Source organism: Lissotriton vulgaris, chromosome 1_1 (genome assembly GCF_964263255.1).
Source record: "Lissotriton vulgaris chromosome 1_1, aLisVul1.2, whole genome shotgun sequence".
Taxonomy (NCBI): Eukaryota; Metazoa; Chordata; class Amphibia; order Caudata; family Salamandridae; genus Lissotriton; species Lissotriton vulgaris.
In genome coordinates, this window is record NC_141685.1 from 1,810,649,962 (window position 1) to 1,810,674,203 (window position 24,242).

At 48.9% G+C, this 24,242-nt stretch overlaps 1 protein-coding gene across 1 annotated transcript in view; it reads right to left on the reverse strand.

Moving 5' to 3' along the window:
- Positions 1-24,242, reverse strand: part of SYCP3 (synaptonemal complex protein 3) — a 1,370,872-nt gene that overhangs the window by 680,651 nt on the left and 665,979 nt on the right. The window lies entirely within an intron of this gene.

Below are 24,242 nucleotides of genomic sequence, written 5' to 3' on the forward strand. Positions count from 1 at the left end.
ACGATTCTCACGGAACCTCAGAACTTCTTTGATCACGTGCCCCCCTCCTATTTCAACGAGATAGAATCGCTGCAGCGTCAGCTTCTTTGGGTTGGGAGGCCGCGGATCTAAACTGATGTTACCATGGTACGACGGTGGGATCGGACTGCCCAGTATTAGGAAATACTACTGGGCTTCCCAACTGGCCCCAATCAATCATGCGATCTATGGCTCCCCGGCTGATCCCGGGTTCGCCATGGATCGTGGCCAGTTGCCGGGGGGGGTGAGTAACCCGGATATTGTACGCCAAGCGAGGCAGGTTTCCTTTGTTGGGTCCAGCATCGGCTTCGGTGCGAGCGTGGCATGAAGCCAACCGTGCTCTTAAATGTGAGGGAAAGATAACTATGGCCACGCCATTATGGAACTCTGAAGCCCTGGGTAGCCTGTGGAAGTCAAAGGGTTTCGATCGTTGGGACTTGATCGGTGTCTCCCAGGTCCGAGATATATGGGGCAAAAACGGGATATTTACTTTTGAGGAATTGCAGTCTAGACACCAACTTAATGAGAGTGAGCGATACCGCTATTTGCAAATTAAGCATGCATTGGCGGCAGCTGTCCCTCGCGATGTGACGCCGCCGGAGGCCTCCCCACTGGAAGATCGAATCCTGGATGGGTATCTTCCCACCAGAGCGATCTCTCTTGTTTACATGAAACTTGTCAACCACAAAGAAGATCCCCTGGTGAAAGTCCGGTAGCAATGGGTTGCGGATGGTCTGGTCTTGGATGACGAGGACTGGGTGGAGGCTGTATCCTCCCCTCGGGAAGTGGCGATCTCCATGAGACTTCGGTTGGTGCAGCTTAGGATCCTTCACCGGTCCTACACTACGGGCCCAGGGTTGTGCAGAATGGGGCTCGCCCCAAACGCAGATTGTCGAAGGGGTTGCGGTATGACTGGTACATTTATGCACATTTTGTGGGAGTGCCCAGGAATTCATAACTATTGGACCAAAATTCACAAGAAAATGAGTGAGGTGTGGGATTTACAGATTGTGCTAGAGGCACGCAGCTGTTTGCTTAATGTATGGGAGCCTTTTGACCTTACGAGTCACGGCAGGCTTTGGGTAACGCTTGCCTGTATGATTGCTAAGCAAAATATCGCACAACTATGCGGTTCCCGCCGAGCCCCCCAGGTTGGGAAGGGAATGGATGACCTTGATTGGTGTATGTTTCGGGAGAGAGCTGTATTTGTGGCCAGAGGGAGACCCCGCAAATGGGGGAAGATATGGGATGCCTGGAATGCTTACCGAAGAGAAATCTGCACACCGCCAGAAACTGATCCAATAAGCGAGGACATGGAGGCACCATGAGCCCAGCTCTGATAATCCTGCATGATTCTGTACTGCTGGAACACACATTCGCCGAAACTGTATTGCAGATGTCCATGGCATGATGGTCTTGTTTTTTGTATTTGTCAATTATGTTTAATAAAACATTTTTTTTTTAAAGTACACATATTGCACGTCCAAGGTTACCATCCAAAACTTGCACCACGGTCATGATAATGAACTATTTGAACAACAGGTTCAGAACTCTGAAGTCTAAGATCAGCCTCAAACCCGGTCTTTCTTGGGAATCAGGATCTACCGATTTAACAGCCCATTCCTTCCGCCACTTAGGCTGTAAGCTCACTAGCCCCTGGTAAGCAACATCAAACCTTCCATGAAAGGATACTGTGTGGTAAGCGAAGTCTACATAAGAACAGGGTGGGGGGGGTCCAAAAAGAAAAGCGCATAACCACCATGGACAATCTGGAGGACCTGTAGATCTGAAGTGATCGAGTGGCGGAGGGGTGGTTGAGAGTGAATTAGGGGCAGCATCTAGCTCTGACATTGCTGAACAACCGGCATCCCTTTTTAAAAAACAGGTTCAAAGATACCTGTTGGGAAACAAAAAGAAACCGATGGGAAGAGGAGGAGAACAAGGAGGGGTGGATGGAAGCATAAAGGCAGGAGTCCAGACAAGGCAGCAAACAAAGGTGACCCAGAACAGGAGGTAGACCCTTTGAGTACTTTAAGTAGAAATTGTGAACCTGTCCAACCGTACATTGACTATTATTGAAGAAAATGTCTTGAGTAAAGGTCTGAATTTTTGTATCTCTAAAGGATGTAACTTTACGGAAGCACACATTGATTTGTTCAAATTTGTTCCTAAGGTGAAATTAAAACAATTTTTCAAGCATATTTTGCCTCGTAATGTTGTCACACCAAGCCATCAACTGCATGCCCCATGTCTATAAAAGACGTTGATGTCATATACACGTTAAGCATGATAGAAGAAGACACTTATGGTAACTTACCTGATCTGGCTAATGATTTAAATGTAGAGGTAGATTTAACTTTGGATAGTGGTATAAGGGTTGAATCCAAATTTATTCCACCTACATGCAATGATTGTTTTACAACAATGTTACGAAAGAACTTCATACATTAGAAGACAACCATATGAAAAACAAACTTTACACAAGATGTCCGAATCTCTCTAGAAAAGAAAGGGATGTCTTGACAAATCTGAAGAATGACCCCACCATTGTAATACGTGAAGCAGATAAAGGGGGGAATGTCGTTATTCTAAACATTGATGACTATATGGGTGAGATCAATAGGTAGTTGACCAACGATAAATGTTATGAAAAAATGAAGGGGAATCCCATCCCTGAAATAGAACACAAAATCAATGTGCATCTCAGGGAATGGCATGAAACCTGCTTGTTAACAGAAAAGGAACATATGTACGTAAGAGCTGAAAACTCAAGGTTCCTGTGTATTTACTGTCTTCCAAATATTCATATGACCTTAATAAGTTCCCCTGGAAGACCGATAATATCTGGCAATGGGGGACCTACAGAATGTTTTGCAGAATATATTGACGGATACCTCCAACCCCATGTAAAGAATCTCCCGTCCTATTTGAATGATAGTCAAGATGTTTTGGACAAGTTGGAGGATTTTGTGTGGGATAGTGATGACCTCCTCCTTGTGACTATGGACGTGGAGAGTCTATATACATGTATACAACAAAGGGAGAGCATTGAGGCTTTGTGGTTCTTCCTTTATAGAAGGAGTGCAAGCCATCTAGATCACACTCATATGTTAATGGAGATGGCAGACATAGTGCTGACCAAAAATGTCTTTTTAGATAATAGAACATGGTTCGTTCAGAAACAAGGAACTACGGTGGGCTCAAGGTTTGCTCCATCTTATGCAAACCTCCCTATGGGGTTGTATGAGGGGGAGCAGACTTTTGGAAGAGGTACCCAAGAATGGATAGACAAGATAATCTTCTACGGTCGTTATATCGACGATATGCTAATGATTTGGAATGGGAGTGTTGAGAGTCTACAGGAATATCATGCCTATCTCAATGACAACAGATTTAATGTCAGACTAACAATGAACCATAGTAGGGAAGAGATTCAATTCAATTCAATTCAATTCAATTAATTTATATAGCGCGCTACATACCCAGAGGGTCTCCAGGCGCTTGGAGAAGGGTGGGGAATTACTTGTCGAATATCCAGGTTTTAAGTTGCTTTCTGAATGCTAGGTGGTTCTGAATGAGGCGAAGGTGAGTGGGAAGTGAGTTCCAGGTTTTGGCTGCCAGGTAGGAGAAGGATCTTCCACCCATGGTGGTTTTGTTGATGCGAGGTACAGCAGCAAGGGCTTGGTGGGAGGAGCGTAGCTGGCGGGAGGGGGTGTCGAAGGAAAGTCGTGTGTTGAGGCATTCGGGTCCAAGTTCGTAAAGTGCTTTGTGTGCGTGGGTTAGGAGGCGGAATGTTATCCTCTTATTGACGGGGAGCCAGTGGAGGTTTTTCAGGTGACCAGAAATGTGGTCTTTACGCGGAATGTCTAGTATGAGTCTGGCTGATGCGTTCTGGATGCGTTGGAGTTTTTTCTGAAGTTTTGCGGTGGTACCGGCGTATAGGGTGTTTCCGTAGTCCAAGCGGCTTGTAACCAGTGCGTGGGTGACCGTTTTTCTAGTTTCGGTGGGGATCCAGCGAAATGTTTTTTTGAGCATGCGAAGGATGTTGAAGCAAGATGATGAAACGGCGTTGACCTGTCTGGTCATCGAGAGTGAGGAGTCCAGAATGACGCCCAGGTTCCGTGCGTGGTCCGTCGGGATGGGTGCTTTTCCAAGGGACTCTGGCCACCATGAGTCGTCCCAGGCGGAGGGGGAGGTACCTAGGATAAGGACTTCTGTTTTGTCGGAATTCAGTTTCAGACGGCTGTGCTTCATCCACTCGGCTACTTCTCTCATTCCTTTATGTAAGTTTGTTTTAGCGGTGTTAGGGTCTTTGGTGAGTGAGAGGATCAGTTGAGTGTCATCAGCGTAGGAGATGATGTTGAGATTGTGTTGGCGTGCGATGGCCGCGAGGGGGCTCATGTATACGTTGAAGAGGATGGGGCTGAGTGAAGATCCTTGTGGCACGCCGCAGATGACTTCAGTGGCCTCTGACTTGAATGTGGGAGGCGGACTCTCTGGGTTCTTCCGGCAAGGAACGAGGTGATCCATTCCAGTGCTTTTCCTTGGATTCCTATGTTTCTGAGGCGTTGTAACAGGGTGCTATGACAGACTGTGTCGAAGGCAGCGGAGAGGTCGAGGAGGATGAGGGCGACTGTGTCTCCATTGTCCAGTAGAGTTCGAATGTCGTCTGTTGCTGCGATGAGTGCGGTCTCAGTGCTGTGTTTGGCTCGGAAGCCAGACTGTGAGGAGTCTAGGGATTTGTTGGTTTTGAGGAACGCGGCGAGCTGGTTGTTGATAGCTTTCTCGATAACTTTGGCCGGGAAAGGAAGGAGCGAGATGGGACGGTAGTTTTTGAGTTCGGTGGGGTCAGCTGTGGGTTTTTTCAGAAGGGCGCTGAGTTCGGCGTGTTTCCAGCTTTCTGGGAAGGTGGCGGAGTTAAGGGAGCAGTTGATGACATCTCGGAGGTGGGGTGCGATGACGGAGTCAGCTTTGTTGAAGATGTGGTGAGGGCATGGGTCTGTGGGTGATCCTGAGTGGATGGAGTTCATCAGGCGGATGGTGTCCTCGGTGGAGATTGGGTTCCAGTCATTAAGGATGTTCAAGGGGGGTGAGGGTACGGCAGAAGGTAGGGTTGGATGGTCTCCGGGTTGGTTGTCAAAGCTGTTGTGGATGTCTGCTATTTTGTCGTGGAAGAACGAAGCTAGGGAGTCGCAAAAGGCTTGAGAGGGAGTGATGTCGTTGGAGTTGGCAGTGGGGTTGGTAAAGTCTTTGACGATGTTGAATAATTCCTTGCTGTTGTGGGCGTTGTTGTCAAGTCGGTCTTTGAAAGCGGCTTTCTTGGCGGTCCGGATCAGTTGGTGGTGTATGCGGATGGCATTTTTGAAGGCGTCCATGGAGCTGGTGTTTGGGTCTTTTTTCCATGCCTTCTCAAGGGAGCGACAGTTTCTTGGATTTCTTAAGATCATCGTTGAACCAGGGGGCGTTTTTGCTGCCTGGTTTGATTTGACGTTTTTCAGGGGTGCTAGGCTGTCGGCGCTGTTGGTTAGCCATTGAGTGAAGTTAATGGCTGCTTGGTTGGGGTTCGAAGAGTGGGCAGGGGGGTTTTGAAGAAGTGATGAGGAGATCTGGTCGATGGTGATTTTGTTCCAGTTTCTTCGCAGAGTAGGTTGAGGATGGTTGTGGGTTGTGGTCTTTTTGTAGATAAAGTGAACGCAGCTGTGGTCCGTCCAATGGAGAGCTGTGGTGTGACTGAAGGAGATATGTTTGCTGGAGGTAAAGATAGGGTCGAGAGTGTGACCTTCGTGGTGAGTGGGGGTATTAACAAGTTGTTTGAGTCCGAGGTTGGCGAGATTGTCCAGCAGGGTGGTGGTGTTGCTGTCGTTGCTTTTTTCCAGGTGAAAATTGAGGTCTCCCAATAGAATGTAATCCTCGGAGGGGAGGGCGTGTGGGGTGATGAAGTCAGTGATGTCTTCACTGAATTGAGCATGGGGTCCTGGTGGCCTGTAGAGGAAGGTGCCTCTGAGTGTGGTCTTGGGGTCGGTGTGGATCTGGAAGTGAAGGTGCTCGGCGCTAGCGAGGTTGACGTCTGAGCTGGTTGAGATGCGGATGGAGTTCTTATGGACGATAGCGATGCCTCCTCCTGTTTGCTTGGTGTGGTCTTTTCGGATGACCTTGTAGCCTTCCGGGATGGCAATGGTGATGTCTAGGGCTGAGGAGGCGTTCATCCATGTTTCTGTTAGGAAGGCGACGTCCGGAGAGATGGTGTCTAGTAGATTCCAGAGGTTGATGGCGTGTCTGTGGACCGAGCGGGTGTTGAGCAGGATGCATTTAAGGTGGTTGGTGTCGAGTCTCTGTTTGGTGTTAGTGGATGAGGAGTTGGTCTTGGTGCCGTCAAACTTGCAGGAGTTGCATGTGAAGGGTCCATGGGTGTGTCCGGGGGCGGCTTGTGCGCATTTGGGGAGTCGGCCTGGGTTAAGGGCTAGGAGGGTGGAGGCGGCGTATGTAATGCGGGTGGGGTGGGTGGGACGGGGCCAGGGGGTCTGGCGCTGGGCGCGGGCTTGGTGCGGACGGGCGTAGACGGGCTTACCTTTGGTGCACCTTCGGCGCAACTGGGGCGCGACCGCTGCGCTTGACAAATTGAGATTTTTAAGAAGCCGTCAGCATGTAATAGTGTGCTGCATGCTGCGAGTTTTCATCCTAAGAGTACTGTCAATGGCATACCCTATGGGGAGATGGTTTGAGCCTGTAGAAACTGTAGCGAAGACGAGGCCTTCCATCAAACCATTCAGGATATAAAAGGCAATTTTAAGGATCAAGGATATAACCAAACTTGTCTTGACAAAGCAGAGGGAGGCTCACTGGATAGGAAACAAACCCTGTTGAAGAAAACAAAGAAAAATGATGAGATACAAATGGTGTGTTGTTTATAACTCAATATAACCAACACAGTAATCAAATCTATAATGTGTTAAGAAAAAACTGGTCCTTATTCAGAAATGATGCCAACCTGACAGATATTATACCTACTAGACCTAGGGTTGTGTATTGTAGAGGAAATACCATCAAATAGAATCTTTGCCCTAGTTACGTTAAAAAATGGAAGGCAGAGCCGCGAGGCCTATCCTGGTTGCCATTGAAGCCAGATGGTTTGTTTGTCATTGGCAACTGCTCAATATGTCGATTAGGTAAGACCAACATTTCTAAATTCAAATATAACACCAACAAGACGCATACAATCATGTCCTTTATTAACTGTAATACCACACACACGATCTATGTTTTTGGACGTTCATGTGGAAAAATCTATGTGGCAGCAGTATTCGGTGTCTCAAGACACGAATCCAGGTGCATGTCCGTGCGATAAAAAATACAGATGAGAGATATTCAATAGCTATGCAAATGAAAGAGGAACACTCTGAGAACAACAATATCTAGTTTCATGCTATTGAGCATGTGGGCATCAACGAAAGAGGGGAAAACAGGGAACTCTCTCTACGCCAGAAAGAGGCTAAATGGATATGCAAATTAGGGAGCGTGCAGTAAGGGCTTAATAGCAATTCTGAGATACACTATTTTCTACAGAAACAAACACATGTGAGAATTTGGAGTTTGCTTGGACCAGATTTAAAAATCAGGATTGCATTACATTGTTACTATAACTAACTGGTCAAGAATGGAGCTTATTTCTGTAGCTCACTTGAACTGGGCCCTAAACTGAAGATATATGGAGCTGTCATTATAACTCTCAGGTTGAGAATGAACTGCGTTTTTGTACTCTTGTAAAACCAACAGCTTGCAATCAGGGTGGTATAGGGCTGTTATCACAGCCGTAAGTGTAATTCTATTGCTGGGAATGAACTGTGTTGTTGTACACTTCCAAATCCTGCAGCTAATAACACTTCTGTGCTGTTACCTGGTCGAGCGAATGCTGTTTGTTTGTAATGATAATGTTGGTTTCCTGAAAAATTAGTTGTTATAAAATACCCTCCACTCTAAGGAACATGAAAAGTATACATGTGTGAAACACTTTACACTGTAGCCAACTTCTTTATATCCATGGGCTATGCCAATATACTGTCCTTATGTTGTAACCTTGACCACATGATAGCATTTGTCAGTAGGGAGTAGAAACAATAGATGTGTGAATAAAACCTGGTTAGAATGGACGAAGCACATATAAACTATTTAGACATTGTTCGAATTTTAGAAATCACTTGCCATTAATGTGATGCTGAATGAACAGAAAAGAGAGGGAGATATGAGCAAGTTCCCCCTTAGTCGTGTGATTGTAAATGTTATGTGGATATGACCAGCTCGATTAACTCCCCTTAGGCGTGATGATTAGGACATTAATATAGATTGACAAACCCCGACGCCATCAAGGGTATGCACTGTAATGTTGCCCACGCACTAGGCCAGCCCACATGACACGCGCTGGAAGGGGTGGCGGCTAATGACCCAGAGAACTTAAGAGTAATGAGCTGGCCCAGCATCCGCGCGGGCCGCACGCAATGTAATTAATAAAAAGCCCAGGGCTCTGGGCGTGGTTTCAGTTGGTTGCTGGCCACTAACGCAACACCTAGTGTCCGTGTCCTTCTCTGGCAGCCCTGCCACCTACGACACTACACTGGCGACGAGGTGGTCTCGCCACCCCGCCGCACCTCGCTGGTGATCCTGTGCCTGCTACCGGTACGATCATCGTGGGAGCACCTCCACCGTGTCTCCCAGCCGGCCTACCTCGTCTCTATGGCGCCTACCTCAGCGCACACAGCCCCACAGTCCTTGAGGCTGTGATCGGCAGCAGTGCCTATGCCTCGCACCACGCTCCAGCTCCGATCGCATCTGCTGCTGAGGCCTGCCTCCTCTGTCTCTGCGGCTGGCTGTGTGCGGCCCGTCTCCGCCTCCGCTCAGCGGCAGGACGGCCGCGCATGCGCGTGCGCCCGGCGGGAGAGCAAGCTGGTTCCCGGTCCTTGGACCTGCCCTGCAGACGCCGGTGAGTACGGTCGTGTGCACGCGACCGCTATAACTGCAGTCAACACCGCGTTTGCCCCACGCTGCCTTCAGTGAGCCTCCCTAGTCAGACCTCAGCACCAGTGACTGTCCGGTGGGTGCGGTTGCCTCATGGTGCTGCTGTGCGCTATTCCAGCTCCTTCCTCACCTGCAAAGGCACGGCTGTGCCCCGTCTCGCATCTGCACTGTGTGCCTCATCACGCCCACGCGCACCCCAAAGCGCTCCTGGCAGTCATTTCTCCCACCACCCTGCCAATCACGCCGCTGGTCTGTTGCAGCCTCTGTAAAGTTCCAACTGTGGACTTCCTCTTGGGGCCTGCTTCCAACCATCTTGCCCCCACCGACCGCCCAGGTTTAACACCCCAGGACCATGCCGCCATGGCTACGGTGCCTCTGTTGGAGCCCTTCACAGTCACTAGGGCCCCGCCGTCTCAAGCAGCGTGCTGGAAAGAGTGGGTGGAGCGCATAGAGAACTTCTTCGAGGTGGCTGAGATTGCGGCTCCGCGGCGGCGGTCCATGTTACTCCACCTTGACGGGGCACACATTCACAAGATCTCGAAGAGGATCAGGGAAGTCGGTCCGCCCAGAAACGACGCCACGATGCACAACGCCATTACCGCCTACTTCGAGCCATTTGCCTACCCCGACTCCTAGCGGTTCCTACTCTGCCAAGCTCGCCAACTTCCAGAGGAGTTGGCGGATGTGTTCTACGCAAGGTTGAAGGAACTAGCAAGCACGTGCACCCTCCCGGATGAGGACGATGAAGTTCGCGCCCAGTTCATCCAAGGCTGTGCGTTCTCGAAGTTACGAGAACGGATCCTACAAGAGAACAATATGCCAATGAGGGACATCCTAACGCTCGGACGTTCCAAAGAATTGTCAAAAGCTAGAGCCACGCACATGGACCCTAAACCTGCCATCCCTGTCAAGACGGAACCAATGTGCGCCCTTCAGACCAACTCAGCTGAACCGCGCCCAAGACCTTCCCTGCAGGCGACCTCCAGGCCCGCCCAATCTTCCCGCAACCGCCCCTGTGGATGGTGTGGCAGCCCCACGCCTGAGGTTCCGGGTTTTTAGGAACCCGGTGGTGCCAGGGGATCACACCCGAAGACCTCTGAGTTCTCCCTGTTCCGGACCACAGAAACCAAGAGTCTTCTAGGTGAAGTCAAAGATCGAGTTTTATTGGCTGCAACCAAGTAACATGTGTCCTAGAAGTACGACAGCACGGGCCGTAAGTTCTCAGGAGACTGTTTGTTTTTACAGAACCAGCCTTCTCCTTTTATACACGGTTTTACACTTCAGGCAAGAATTCTTGAGTTTATGATATGGTCATACACATATTTACACAGTAGAGCAAAACGCGAAGTCATGACGGCCAACCCATATTTTAGATGTCCAGTTTGTGATAGATGACCCAGCCCAGCCCGGAATTACAATCAGATATCGATGAAAACCCCAATAGAACAGGGCACCTCCTTGTCATAAAACTGGCCATAAACAAGGAACATGGACAGGTGTATGTGTGCAGAAAACATGGTCTGTAGGTGGTGAATGGTTTATGGTATGTTATGTATTGATGCTATCTCATTCGGCCACTGGGCGAGGGGTTGCCCAAACAGGTTTGGCTGGAGGCGGTAGAGTCAGTTCGGCCAGGTCATGGGGAAGTCAGCTAAGGTGGACGTGTCCTTTCAGATCAAGCTCGACCTTAATCAATTGACTTATATGAGGGCAAGGCACAAGATGGATGCCGTTCACAAAATGGAGTCCGAGGGTTCGGAACGGAAACCACGATTTAAGGGTGTTAGCATTGCCCAATCATGACGCAAATGCACAGGGATAATGTCCTAATCATTACCGGTCTGCCGATACCAAATTCGTCATGGTACGATGGCATTTTGTGACACGAGTGTTGGACCTCGGTACCATATTACAGCAGGATCCGGAATTCCAGAACCACACGCCTCACGATGGAGCCTGCCCAGCACAAGGCAAAACCTGCACTGCCTGTGGAAAAGTGAACCACTTCTCAAAGGTGTGCCGGTCAGTACCGAGGAAAAAGCAAAACGGCCCACCCCGGAGAGTGAGAGCAGTGGAACTGTCTCCAGGTAGCCCAGCCAACAGTGACATGGACGACGACGAAGCTGATGCCACCACCGTCCATGTGGTCAGGATGCTGAACACTCTTTCGGCTACGCAGCCTGCTGCACCCATGTGCACCATCAATCTGCAAGACCAAGCGGTTGCTGCCCTAATTGACACAGGAGCCACCATTAACCTCATGGCTGCCAGCGTATACAGGACCCTGCCGAACCCTCCGATGCTTCGTCCCACCAAAGTGCAAGTCTATGCCTACGGCACCAGGCAAAAGCTTTGTCTGTGCGGGGTGTTCCAGGCAGACCTCTTCCACGACGCAGCCCACCAGCAAGCCAAGGTAAATGTTTCACAGGAAGGCTCTATATTCTTATTGGGGTGCATAACGGCACAAGACCTCAGCTTGATCCACTTCGCCCTCACGGTCCGGGCCAATGACCTCGACCACCTACTGCAAGGGTTCCCGAACCTATTCAATGGGATCGGATGTCTGAAAGGCCCAGCTGTCCGCCTTCATATCGACAGGTCAGTCGCCCCTGTTGCCCTCAGGCACCGGAGGATCGCCTTCCACCTTCGGCCCAAAGTAGAAGCAGGACTGCGCCTCCTGGAGCAAGCGGGAATCATTGAGAGAGTGAGTGGCCCAACCCCATGGGTGTCACCCATCATCGTGGCGAAGAAACTGAAGCAACACCGACGCTGTCAGCATCTGTGTGGACATGCGAATCCCTAACCTCGCCATCAAACGCGAGCGCCACCTGACCCCGACGGTGGATGACATTATTGGAGAACTGTCTGGCTCGAAGTGGTTCTCGAAGATGGACCTTCGGTCAGGGTACCACCAAGTTCTGCTCCACCCTGATTCGCGCCCTATCAGGACATTCTCCATGCATGCTGTGCTCTGGCGCTACACACGCCTTAACTTTGGAATATCAAGTGCCGGGGAGGTGTTCCAGAACATCATCAAGAACGTCCTTCAAGGGCTGGAAGGCGTCCTAAACGTCAGTGATGACATTCTGGTGCATGCGCCCACACTGGAAGAACACATCAGACGTCTCCACATATTTTTCACTCTGCTCCAAGATCATGGCCTCACCCTCTATCGTGAAAAGTGCGAGTTCCTACGCAGAGACATCAGCTTTTTCGGATACCTCTTCTCCGACCAAGGGATAGGCCCAGACCCGGACAAGGTCAAAGACATTCAGGACACTCCTGCTCCAACATCAGTGACCGGTGTCCGCAGATTCCTGGGTATGGTCACGTACTGCGGGCGGTTCATCAAAAACCTGTCGGATCTGACTGGCACCCTTCGTGACCTCACCAAGTCCACCAGCCACTGGGTGTTGGAAGCGGAACAGGAGGAGGCGTTCCAGAGAACTAAAGTCGTGCTCTCAGCCGACACAACCCTGGCATACTTTGACCCTCGGCACGAGTCACAGCTAGTGGTGGACGCCAGCTCAACAGGCCTCGGAGCCGTTCTAGATCAACAAAAAGCCTGTGGCGAGTGGGCCCCCGTTTCCTACGCGAGCACAACCCTGACACCGACGGAGCAACGCTACTCGCAAATCTAAAAGGAAGCCATTGCGATCTTATGGGGATTCCGTCACTTCCACATCTACCTGTATGGACACCCTTTCGTGGTAATAGCGGATCACAAACCCCTCATCCTGTCTGCACCAAGGGTCCTCATCACGTCCTCCTCCTCGGATAGAGAAGTAGGTACTAAAACTCCAAGAGTTCCAGTTCACAGTGGAATACCAACCAGGCACTCGCAACCCAGCCGTCACAGAGCCGGAAGCAGCAAAAGCCACGGCCATGGAAGAATACGTCAGGATGATCATTGAGAGATCCCGGCCCCTCCCAATTTCCCTGGACGAAGTGGTAAGGGCCACGAAAGACGACGACTGTCTCCAGATCGCCATCCAAGCGCTCACCTCAGGAGACTGGAGGCCCCTTCAAAGTCCTACATCGTTCCGCACAACGGAAGCACAAGCCACACTGAAAGCGTCAAGTGCGCAATGAACTGTCCACCTCCACAGAAGGTTGCCTCCTGAGAGGCCTGCGCCTCGTGTTACCCGAGTGCCTGACTCAACAAGCGGCTCTCCTAGCGCATGGAGCGCATCAAGGGATAGTGAAGTCAAAGAATCGCCTCCGGAGCAAAGTCTAGTTCCCGGGTTTGGACCGGCAAGTGGAGTCCATTGTCCAATGGGAAAGAACCAGCGCCGATTTTGGCAGTCTCCCAGGCGGGAAGCACATGTTGGTGGTCGTAGAGGACTTCTCACGATACCCGGAAGTGGATATTCTGACTTCCACCGCAGCATCGGAGGTCATACCCAAGCTGGAGAAGGTAATAGCCACCCATGGCCTCATCGGCGAGCTGCACACAGACTATGACCCACCCTTAACCAGCACGGAACTCTCTGAATACCTGTTGTCCCACCAGATTAAGCACCGCCGGGTGACCCCTAGGTGGCCCCCAAGCGAACGAAGAGGTGGAACGATTGATGCAAACACTAAACAAGACAATCCAGATAGCCCTGGCTGATGGCCAAAACCTGGAGCTGGCACTCTATCAGTTCTTCCAAGAGAATCGCCTGACTCCCCACTGCACCACCGGCATTCCCCCAAGCTGCCTCTGTTTTGGCAGAACCATGACAGATACCATCCCACACCACCCAGCGTGGGCAGCCCCCTCTGAACCAGTCAATGGAGCGGCGAACAAAGACCAACCAAGACGTGTCTAGAAGAAGGAGAGCCGAAGACAGCCCTATTGTTGTCGGCGATCGGGTGCTAGTGCGAGACCACCACCGCAGGCAGGAAATTCCGGATGCCTTTTGAATTAGACCCATGGACTGTGACCGGAATCAAAGGCACCATGGTCACCGCCTCCCGGGGAGCCGAGAGAGTAACCAGGAACATCTCGTTTTTCAAGAAAATTCCGCTGGGCGACTTTGAGGAGTTCCCAGCACCCGGTGAACCCAACCGCGAGATGCCCAGAGACCTGCAGGGAGCAGAAGAAGACCGCAGCCCTCACTTGACCCCGGGCGGAAGAAGCAGCCCAACCACCCCAGAGCCGGATGGGCTGCCGCAGCAAGAAGCGTGTAACAGACAAGGGACCCCCGAGGCAGGCTGCTTGGAGGACATGCTCCTGACCCCTCCGACTAGAGACAGTCAGAGCCGGTACAAACTGCGGCCCCATCCACGGCCGTCTCAGAGGTACCAGGACTTTGTTGCCCGCTGCCGACCACGGTGAACTCGCGAATGAAGTACCAGAGCAAACCAAGTAAGACTGTTCCTAATGTTCAAGTATCAGAGACTGAGAAATGTTGTTTGCGAAGTTTGCAATGTATGCTGTTCATAATGTTTTGCCTCTTTGGGTAAAGGAATATTGTAATGTTGCCCGCGCACTAGGCCAATCCACAGGACACGCGCTGGAAGGGGTTTGGCGGCTAATGACCCAGAGAGCGTAAGAGTAATGAGCTGGCCCAGCGACCGCGCGGGCCGCACATAATGTAATTAATAAAAAGCCCAGGGCTCTGCCCGTGGTTTCAGTTGGTTGCTGGCCACTAACGCAACACCTAGTGTCCGTGTCCTTCTCTGGCAGCTCTGCCACCCACGATATTACACGCACTAAGAAAGAGGATCACAATGCACTTGTGTGCTATAGTACATTGTTGTAGTGCCAGACACAAATATTTTGTATATTGATGCGAGGATCCTTACGCTAATGACAGGGTGGTTTATTTCATGTATGCTCTGTTGAGATGATAGCATCCTCGTTCGGGTATGTGAATAGTGTACTCTGTTGTCAAAACCTGCACCATTTTAGAATATCCCTAAATATCATGGGTTTTGAATTATATAAATTGTGCTTTGCACTTTATTCGCTAGGAGACACGAAGGGGATGCTGGATTCCCATCGTACGGTAATTACCGGAAAAGGAATATAACTTCTTTCAAGGGATTATTTTAGCCATTACAAGATGGTGACATATGCTGCCCCTTTGACTCTATGCGCATGCGTTGGCGTGGCCGGGAAATTTACAAGCCGGCGGTGTCAGTAGCTCGGCTTGGCACAAAACGTCCAGAGGAGCTTGAAAGCGCCCCTGCATACCAATGCAGGTAAGGAGATATGGGGATATATGGAACTCTTTCTATGTTGGGATGTGTCTTTGGAATGTGATATATAACACAATGAGCAACCCAATGTACCCTTGAGGGTTTGGGCAAAGAAATGAAAGGGTAGAAGTACCTTCAAAGGATTTTGATTATAAAATTTGGATGTTGTCTTTGATAATTTAATCTAAGACCCACATCAATGACAGTCTGTAAATAAATTCAACAATTTTTGTTGATAGATTAATTTGATATAGTCACAATATGTGATCCAAACATGAAAAGACAAAAGAACAAGGGTGTATGTAAAAGGATGTATTTTATACGTATTGTAAATCATAAATAGGGTACTGGAAGCATATCAACAGGAATAAATGAAGTGCATATATTTGTGCCGAAAGCTTTGAATCTGCAGTGAAATTAAACGTATCCGTCAGGTTTCAACAGTTCAATCGGCACTCGTAACACCTTTTTAGTACGGAGAACAGTCGTGGACTCTGTCAGCTTCAATGTAGCAGGCTACATTGAAGCTGACAGAGTCCACGACGAAGTGAAGAACTTTGACGATTCTGCTATAAAGTACTGCAGATTTTTGCCTCGTGATCAAACTTTCAAGGACGGCAATCATTCAAAATTATCTGACAGTCCTGCCTGGAAATTCGTTCAAGGGCCTGTTTGATACCTGTCTCATTATTTGGACAAACAATCGCTACATACTGTACAGGGGTCATCTTGTTTATCCTTTCTATCCTGAAGATGGTCTCGGCAATTTACTTATAGAGACCGAAACGTCGACCTACGCTCTTTCTTCTTGGAATTACATTATCAAACTATAATATAGAAGAAAAGCGTTCACAACGTTTACAATGAAGTTATTGGATGTCTAATATATGCACTTCATGTATTCGTGTTGATATACTTCCAGTACCCTATTTATGATTTACAATACGTATAAAATACAACCTTTTACATACACCTGTGTTCTTTTGTCTTTTCATGTTTGGATCACATATTGTGACTATATCAAATTAATCTATTAACAAACACTCTCGAATTTATTTACAGACTGTCATTGATGTGGGTCTTAGATTAAATTATCAAAGAAAACATCCAAATTCTTTTGAATGTGGTTGCACAATTCCTTAAAACCATGTTAATATACTCGAAGCATTTTATGCGCATTAGTAAAGTTAGTGTATATTGTTTGTGTGCTCTTTACATTGACCACACAAGACACGATGCTTGTAAAGAAAGTTAAAAAGAGGGCACCATACTTTCTGGAACAACTGCCCCCTAACCGTCACAACAATAGAGGCACTTTTTTCAGTTGGAGGCACCAAAGGACGAGTTATAGAGGTATCTAGTCCATTGGTCTTCTGTAAATCCAGATATAAGCCAGCATCAGCATAACGAATGGGTGGTACGTAATCTGCCTCCTTATCATCATTGTGATCATGCTGGGCAGGTTCAATACTGTGCATTGCAAGTCATACCCAAAAGTGGAGGTCTTCCCACTGAACTACTGCTGCTGAGGTAGACGGGCAGGAGGAAAGCCTTCCCCCACAACTGTTTGCTCCTTTGTGACTGTATATTGAGACACAGGGTAGAATTCTAGCAAAAAAAGATCCCAATATAGGCCAGAAACAAGATCTCGACCTGGCCCGGATAGAGGAAAGACTGGCGGAATCAGTGGTCCCAAGCTGGGCACATAGTCTGGCACAAGAAGATCAGCGGTTGGTCTGGCTCTGTTTTTGGGGAGCACAACATGTAGCTTAATAGGTATGTTCATAGGCTCCTAGCCAAAGGGTTAAGAGTTAAAGTCCCACGGCAGTTAGAAGCATGGGTCTGCTTTAAGGACACTTCGTTCATATAGGGTTCAATGTTTGCCCGTAAGTGTAAAGTTAATGGCTTTCATATTAACAAACGTCCTTCACAGAGGTTCTTATGGAACCTTTTGCATTGGGTTGAATTGCATGGTTCCTCTTATTTCTTCTGGGATTGTTTTTTTTAAATTTTTTAAATTTTTTTTTAGAACCTTTATTATTACTTCAAGCAATTACAAGTATGGGCCTACAACCACCCCGGCCGGCCGCTAATCAAAGCAGAAATACAGTAGAGCAATGTGAATAGTTGAAACAGTTCGAAAACCGGGGTCCTACAATGGTCCAGGACATGACTTGTATTCGAGCATACAGGGCTGAATTCAGGATTATAAAGGTTCATTTTACATTAAGGAAAAACGAAAAATAAGTGCCATACGGTCATACATGGTCCTACAATAATGAGCATGAATCAGGATATCCGCAAATAGTACAAATACAAATAAAGTATTGGGGGTAAGGTACGCAGATCAGGATAAATGTAGGCACAAACCCGTTCCGTAGCAAAACTGAACCCCACCCCTCAAAAACGAAACATATTGTAGGAGACATGAAGAACGACGACACTAAAAAGGGAAAAGACTAAAGGGCCATAGAAACAAATAACAGACAATTTGTCAAACCCCGTCCCCATACCCCCCACCCTGCACCCCTGCAGAAGGCCATGGTATACCCCCCCCCAGCAGCGTGCCTGTCGCCCTAATGGAGACCCGAAATATAGGAAAAGAGGAGAAAGAAGAAAAGAAGAAAAAGGTGGAGGAGGGCCCTCGATCTTGCCACCCGGCCCGCCCCTCACCCCTGCGCCCAGGAGACATCCTAAAAGCAAAATCAGAATATTTATGGAGAACATCAATTACCGACCACACCAACGATATAATCCCAGCCAAATGTCCCCCAAGCACCGACAGCGGACAATAAGTCCACTAGACTCTGGACGGTATCATCCCTGGCCTTGTCTATCAATGGAACAAACATACGTCCACTTATCAATCGGTATACAGAGCGGCGTGGAGGGTCCAAGTGATCCGGGCGGGCCAGGCAGAGTTATCGCTTCATAGGACTTCAGCAACCCAAACCCACCCGAACATGTATGGTGGGAATCCGTTTGTGTCGACATTGACCCCGAGAACATACCCAAGTCCGAACACAGTCTCACCATCCAAGAAGGGAGAGTCACACAATCCGGCAAGCGCCGAGACGTCGCCGGGGCAGCCCAAGAAATGGATCGGTGTGGTCTCCCCAGCCGCTAATTAGACATGTGCCCTGAAGAAACACTCGCATGTACAACAGAGCTGTCCAGGGCGATCACAGGAGCCGGGTCTTTCAGCGGCTCCAGGAACCCAGGCGTAGCTGGAGCACTCTTCATGGACATAGAGGCGGGCACGTCGGCACTCCGGTGAGATCGAACTGTGCCCGTGTGGAACGGCGGGACAACAATGGCGGCCATCCTTCTTCCCAAGTCCCGGGCATTACAGATCAGGGTCTCGTGCAGGGTCGCCAGAGCAGCCAATATATCTTTGGACGTGGGCTCCTTCTCGCGCCGCCAGTCCCCTGATCTCATCCGCACGGCAACTGTTCGACCTGGATGTGGTCCGCAGGGGAGGGCGCCGGCCGCCATCTTAGCCGATCCGGCCTCGTCCTTCACCTCACCTCAGGGACCGGGCCCCAAACCAGGGCACTACAGGATTCCCAGCCCGGACTCAAAAATACAAGGCAGGCTCCCCGGAGAAGAGTCACCAACAAACAAACAAAACAAAATCTCTGCTGCTCCCCAGGAGCCGCCCGCCGATTCCGGGGGTAATCCTTGATTATGCCCGGACACAGAACTGGGAAGGGGGGCCAGATATCGTGCACTCCCCTCGACCCTGCTTTGCCACGCAGCCCCACGAGGCACTCCGCTAGGTGGACTGGGTCGTCACTGTCGCCATCGGCCCATCAATTCACCGGCGCCCTCCAGCCGACTCCTCACCTCCACCAATGGCCGCTGTTGTCGCATTCGCGGCCAGCTGCTCCTCTCAATCGACACCCCGGTCCCAGCACCGCGAGGGCCTCAGAACAGTCGGGGACATTTCTCCGGGTCTGCTGCACGTAGAAGCCTCAGGAGCAGACGGTAAGTGAAAGTTCTCCTTCGCCTACTTAAATATGCCGTTACGGCTCAGGATAATTGCCAGGATGTATGCGCGGGGTGAGAGGGATCACGGAGCCGAGCGTCTAGGCGGCCATCTCGGTCGCTGGCCTCTTCTGGGATTGTTAATGAGAATACACTGCAACCTGTTCTTTTACTTTTCTCCTCTAACTCTGTTAAGGGTACATGTTCCTTTTACACTGTACACTGTGAACTTTCCAATTTATGGGTTATGACTTGGCTGGTCTTACCTCTCCATTTCGGGGAAACTAGGATGGGTATCTGGTCTTTTCCTTTCGGTTCTTTTTTAACTTCTCAAAGTTTTATACCTGATTAATCCTCTTCTAGATGGACAGTGTGGCATCCTCATGTCATCCTAGATTTTTGAAAGACGTAACCTTGTTGATTTTTTGAGCTCATGGATTCTGACCTCAACTCAGCCATGTTAATCAGGTGGCCATGGTACTTTGTGCCTCACCAGCGTAAGGTGGTGTTCCAGCCAAGGGTAATTTACAAAGCAGGCCAAAACACCGCAATCATCAGCAACTAAAACATAACTGTGAGCAGTTGAAGCACTTCTGAAACAGTAAACTCCAACATTTTTATAATTAAAAATAAAGAGAGGCAGAGCCTTGGCTTTCAGTTCTCCCATAAGCATTGAGCCATTTTAAAATTCATTGAGGCCATAGGAACTTCAGGGTTACTTATCTGGAATCCTTCTATTAACCTGTTTTTAGATTCTGTTACTTTTCTCAGTGAGTTTCCAGAGTCCTCTCCCCACATTGTGCCTTGTTTTCCTGAGACACTCTTACTGTCTCTTCTCCTTGAAAGAAGTGTTTTTTTCGGTCTTCATTCCAAATAAGAAAGCCTCCCTTTAAGTTGTCTCTCCATGTCCTGGTGTCATGTCTCCTAAAAGTCGATCCCCAAAGGTTGCTTGCAATCTATTTTTCTGGTGTGGTTACACCAGTTCCACCCTGTAAATACTTTTATGGTCTTTATGTGATGATGAAATTTCAGATGATTCCAGACTCTTTTAGATTACTGTTATATTAGCGGGCTCGAGCATTTTTAGGGCTCATAGAGCTCTTCTTTTCTGGTTGGTTTCACATGCTTCAAGGCTCTGTTCTCTCCCTTTGGTAGGTTTGAGTTGGTTTAAGGCTAACTACACTGTATTTTCTGAGCCTGTATTGGTTAGTTCATTTGCCTTCCCTTCTCGGTTTGTTGTTTAGACCACAATACCCTACAGACCTTTCCTGGTTGACTTGGGCAATGTAGCCTACTATGTGTTTCCATTTCCCTGTTTGTACCACTACAGGAGCAGGGGGAAGCAGAGTCTCTGCCGTGTTTGGAATCCTCGAATTATGGTGTCTGGGCCTGCTGTCTCCTTATTTTGAGGAAAACACATTCAATGGTTCAAACAATAATATTTGGTTTTAGTTGTTTTTCTGCCATTCTTCGGTCAGGTTTCTCTGATCTGAAACTTTATCACAATGGAAGGGTTGAGATGAGATAGACTGACAGGGAGGTAAAGCCCCCGGTTGCTTACTTGTAATCTTCATTACTCTAAGTCCTAGTCTAAATACCCAGGGCTGCCAAAGTGTTTGAAATGTACTAAGTATGGGTATAGGCATTTGTTTTAGAGTTTATTTTAGGGCCAAGGTAGGTAAATCATGTCTGTGTAACAAGGAAAACATGACGATGTAAGAACTATGACGAGGAAGACTAGGTCCTGGTGTAATGACAATTACCAGTAAGTAATCATGAATGCGTGATCTGCGCATCTTTGTTGAAAAGCTATACAGGTGGCAGTTCTCAGGGGGACACGTTCTCAGGTGCACGACCTCTCAGATAGGCAAGATTCTCTGGCTAGGTTCTCATGTAGCTGATGAGGACTGATACAAGCAAGCTCTCTGTCTAACGTTTACCCTTTAGTCCATCTTTCCATTTATTCACTCATCTATTCACCCACAGACCTAATCATCCCATACACCCATTCATCCAACTCCTTCCCTAATGTCCATTCAACCAACCTTTGACTCTTTTGTGCTTTCTCCCGCTCACCAATATGCAGAACCATACACACATAAAGGACAGAATTTGTTCTTAATCAATTCTTGTTTACTTGTGCTTTGGTAGTTAGGTAAATTTGTCTCGAGAACAACTCTACTGTTAACTACTTTTTTATCAATATTCAACTGGTGGTAGGATAGGTCAGTCTTCAGCATCTGATGTACACACCAATGTGTAAACTGGAAGTTATGTGTTTCAAGCCGCAAAATGGCCAGCTAAGCCTTTCATCCTTTTGAAACCAAGAATCACCTGAGCTAGGTATTAAGAAGTGCATGGATAGCTGTAAAGAGTTTCATGGCCTAGTGCTTTCATTTATGCACTTTTTTTAAGAATATCTACAAAGAACTTTGTATTCACGGTTGTAGAGAAGTCATGTCAGATTTAAGATACACACCCAGGGAAGTCTTTTGAATGTTCATGTGGGCTTGTTATGTTTTGTTAGAGAGATGGCAGTAGTCACAGATGTTATTTTCGAGTGCAGTCGTATAATTTTTTCCTAAAATTGATACATTTTTCTTTCATATGCGTGTTTTAAAATCAAGCATGCTTGTAATGAGGAACATGCATTTAGGTTGAAAGTTGTGATTTTAGGACTTGTGATATTCAGATTCAGGCATGTCCCTTCTTCTTAAGAGAATTTAGAGGGAATGGAGTGTGTTGTATTGGTGAGTAATGTGAATGTCATAAAGGAGCTTAGAATGTGGTTGGGGGAATGCGAATTTGCCTAGCCTTGGTGCTGGTAAGTTCCAATTCTATTAAGGACTCGGAGGCGAGGATTATGCCATTCTTTCTTCGCTTTATTCTCTACAGCAGCAAGAAAAAATATAATACAACTACTTTTCCCATGAACATTTGGGGGAAAGAATAAAGTCAAACATGAGTCCTATTACAGTGTCCATGTACAGGTGTCTCCCATCATGCTCCACTGTACTTGTCTCCTCCTCTTTCTTCGCGCGAAGCCAGAACATCCGTCCACTCACGCATCTTGTTTAGAATTATCTGCTCCTGCAAAAGAACACACCATCAGATCCATCCTATATCAATAGAACGTCAGCTGTAAAACAGGAATAGCAGTACACCGCAGAGCTATAAGCGCACATTCGAAAAAGAACATAAACGCTTTACTTACATTACATACGGGGAGGGAACACTTCCATGAAGTCACTGGGGGGGATAATCCTCGCCTCCGAGTCCTTAATAGAATTGGAACTTACCAGCACCAAGGCTAGGCAAATTCGCATTCTATGTCAGGACCGGAGGCTTCGGATTATGACAGTTCAAAGCTTATCGACCACCAATCTGGCCACATCAATAACTGGCTTGAAATAGAACCTCTTGAACGTGGAGTCCGAGGACCAATCGGCCGCTCTCATCAGATCCTCCAACCGAGCCCCAAGGGCAAAAACTTTAGACGCCATGGCACCTCGCGTAGATGGCGCCCCAAACTGTTTAGTATCAATCCCCGCCTCCTGCATGATCCAACGCACCCAACGGGCGATCGTCGGTGAAGTAACTGCCTTATACGGTTTACGCAGGGCAATAAGCAGCTGCCGTTCGCCCGGAGGGCGAGTATCCTCTGTCATATCTTCATAAGCACGGAGGCACTGCACCACGCACAGCTTAGGGGAGTCCTGAAAAGCCGGGTACGAAATGACCCTAGTATTGGTTTTTGTCCGCCTGCTGACGGTAAAGGAAACTCCTTCAGGAGAAAAAACCCTGGCCGTTATATCCAACGCTCGCACGTCCGAGACACGCCTGCAGGACACCAGGCACAACAACATGGCCAACTTAGCCGTCAACTCCTTACGCGTTAAAAACCTGTTCGGTTGCCAGGAAAGGAACAAATTCAGCACTCTGTTCACATCCCACAGGGCGGAATACCGAGGCTCCGGCGGCAAGGCCAGCCGTATACCCCGTAAGAGCCTACAGACTAAGGGGTGTTCGCCAACCGGGGACTCTTGAACCAGGTCGTGCCCCGCAGACACCGCCGACCGGAACGTATTGATCGATCGATAGGCCAGGCCCTGATCAGACAGTTCCGCCAGGAAATTCAAAAAGCGCACTACAGGTGCCCCCACGGGATCCAAACCCCGTCGCACACACCAACCGTCCCACCGGAGCCAAGCCGATCTATAGCGCTTGGTCGTGCTGTCGGCCCAAGCCTTGGAGAGCAAGTCCTCTGCCGTTCTCGAAAGGCCAGGCAACGTCCAGCGTCGCCGGAGAGCCTCCACGCCATCAGGCGCAACAAGCCCTCCAGGACTAACCTGTGGGGCGCTCCCTCCGGATTCAGCAGAATGTGGGGAGACTGGGGGAGTAGGATCGGAAAATCCCAAGAAAGTTCCAGAAGAACCGGAAACCAAACTTGCGACCTCCACCACGGAGTGATCATCACTACCTGCGCCGACTGGCGTCGCAACAACGCTGACACTCGCGTTATCATTGAGAACGGTGGAAACGCATACCCCTGTATTCCCGACCAGTCTTGGAGGAACGCATCCGTCGCCTCCGCCAGAGGGTCGGGGCGCCAGCTGAAATACCGCGGAAGCTGGTGGTCCAAACGGGACGCAAACAGGTCCACCGAAAACGGGCCCCAAAGGTCCGAGAGCTCCGCAAACAGGGAAGGGTCCAGCTTCCAAACGCTGGCGTCCAGAATATTCCTTGAGTGCCAATCGGCCACCTCGTTCTGACGACCCGGCAAATACTCTGCCGTAACCGACACCTGGCGGTCTACACAAAAGTGCCAGAAATCCCTGGCCAGGTCCGCTAACATCTTGGACCTGGTGCCGCCCAGGTGATTGATATAACGGACCGCCGACACATTGTCCATTCTCAGAAGGACGCAGGATTGCACTCTGTCCTTGGTCCAACATTGCACTGCGAAGGAGCCTGCTAGCAACTCCAAGCAGTTGATATGCAAGGACTGTTCGAGAGCAGAACAGGCGCCGCCTGTGGAG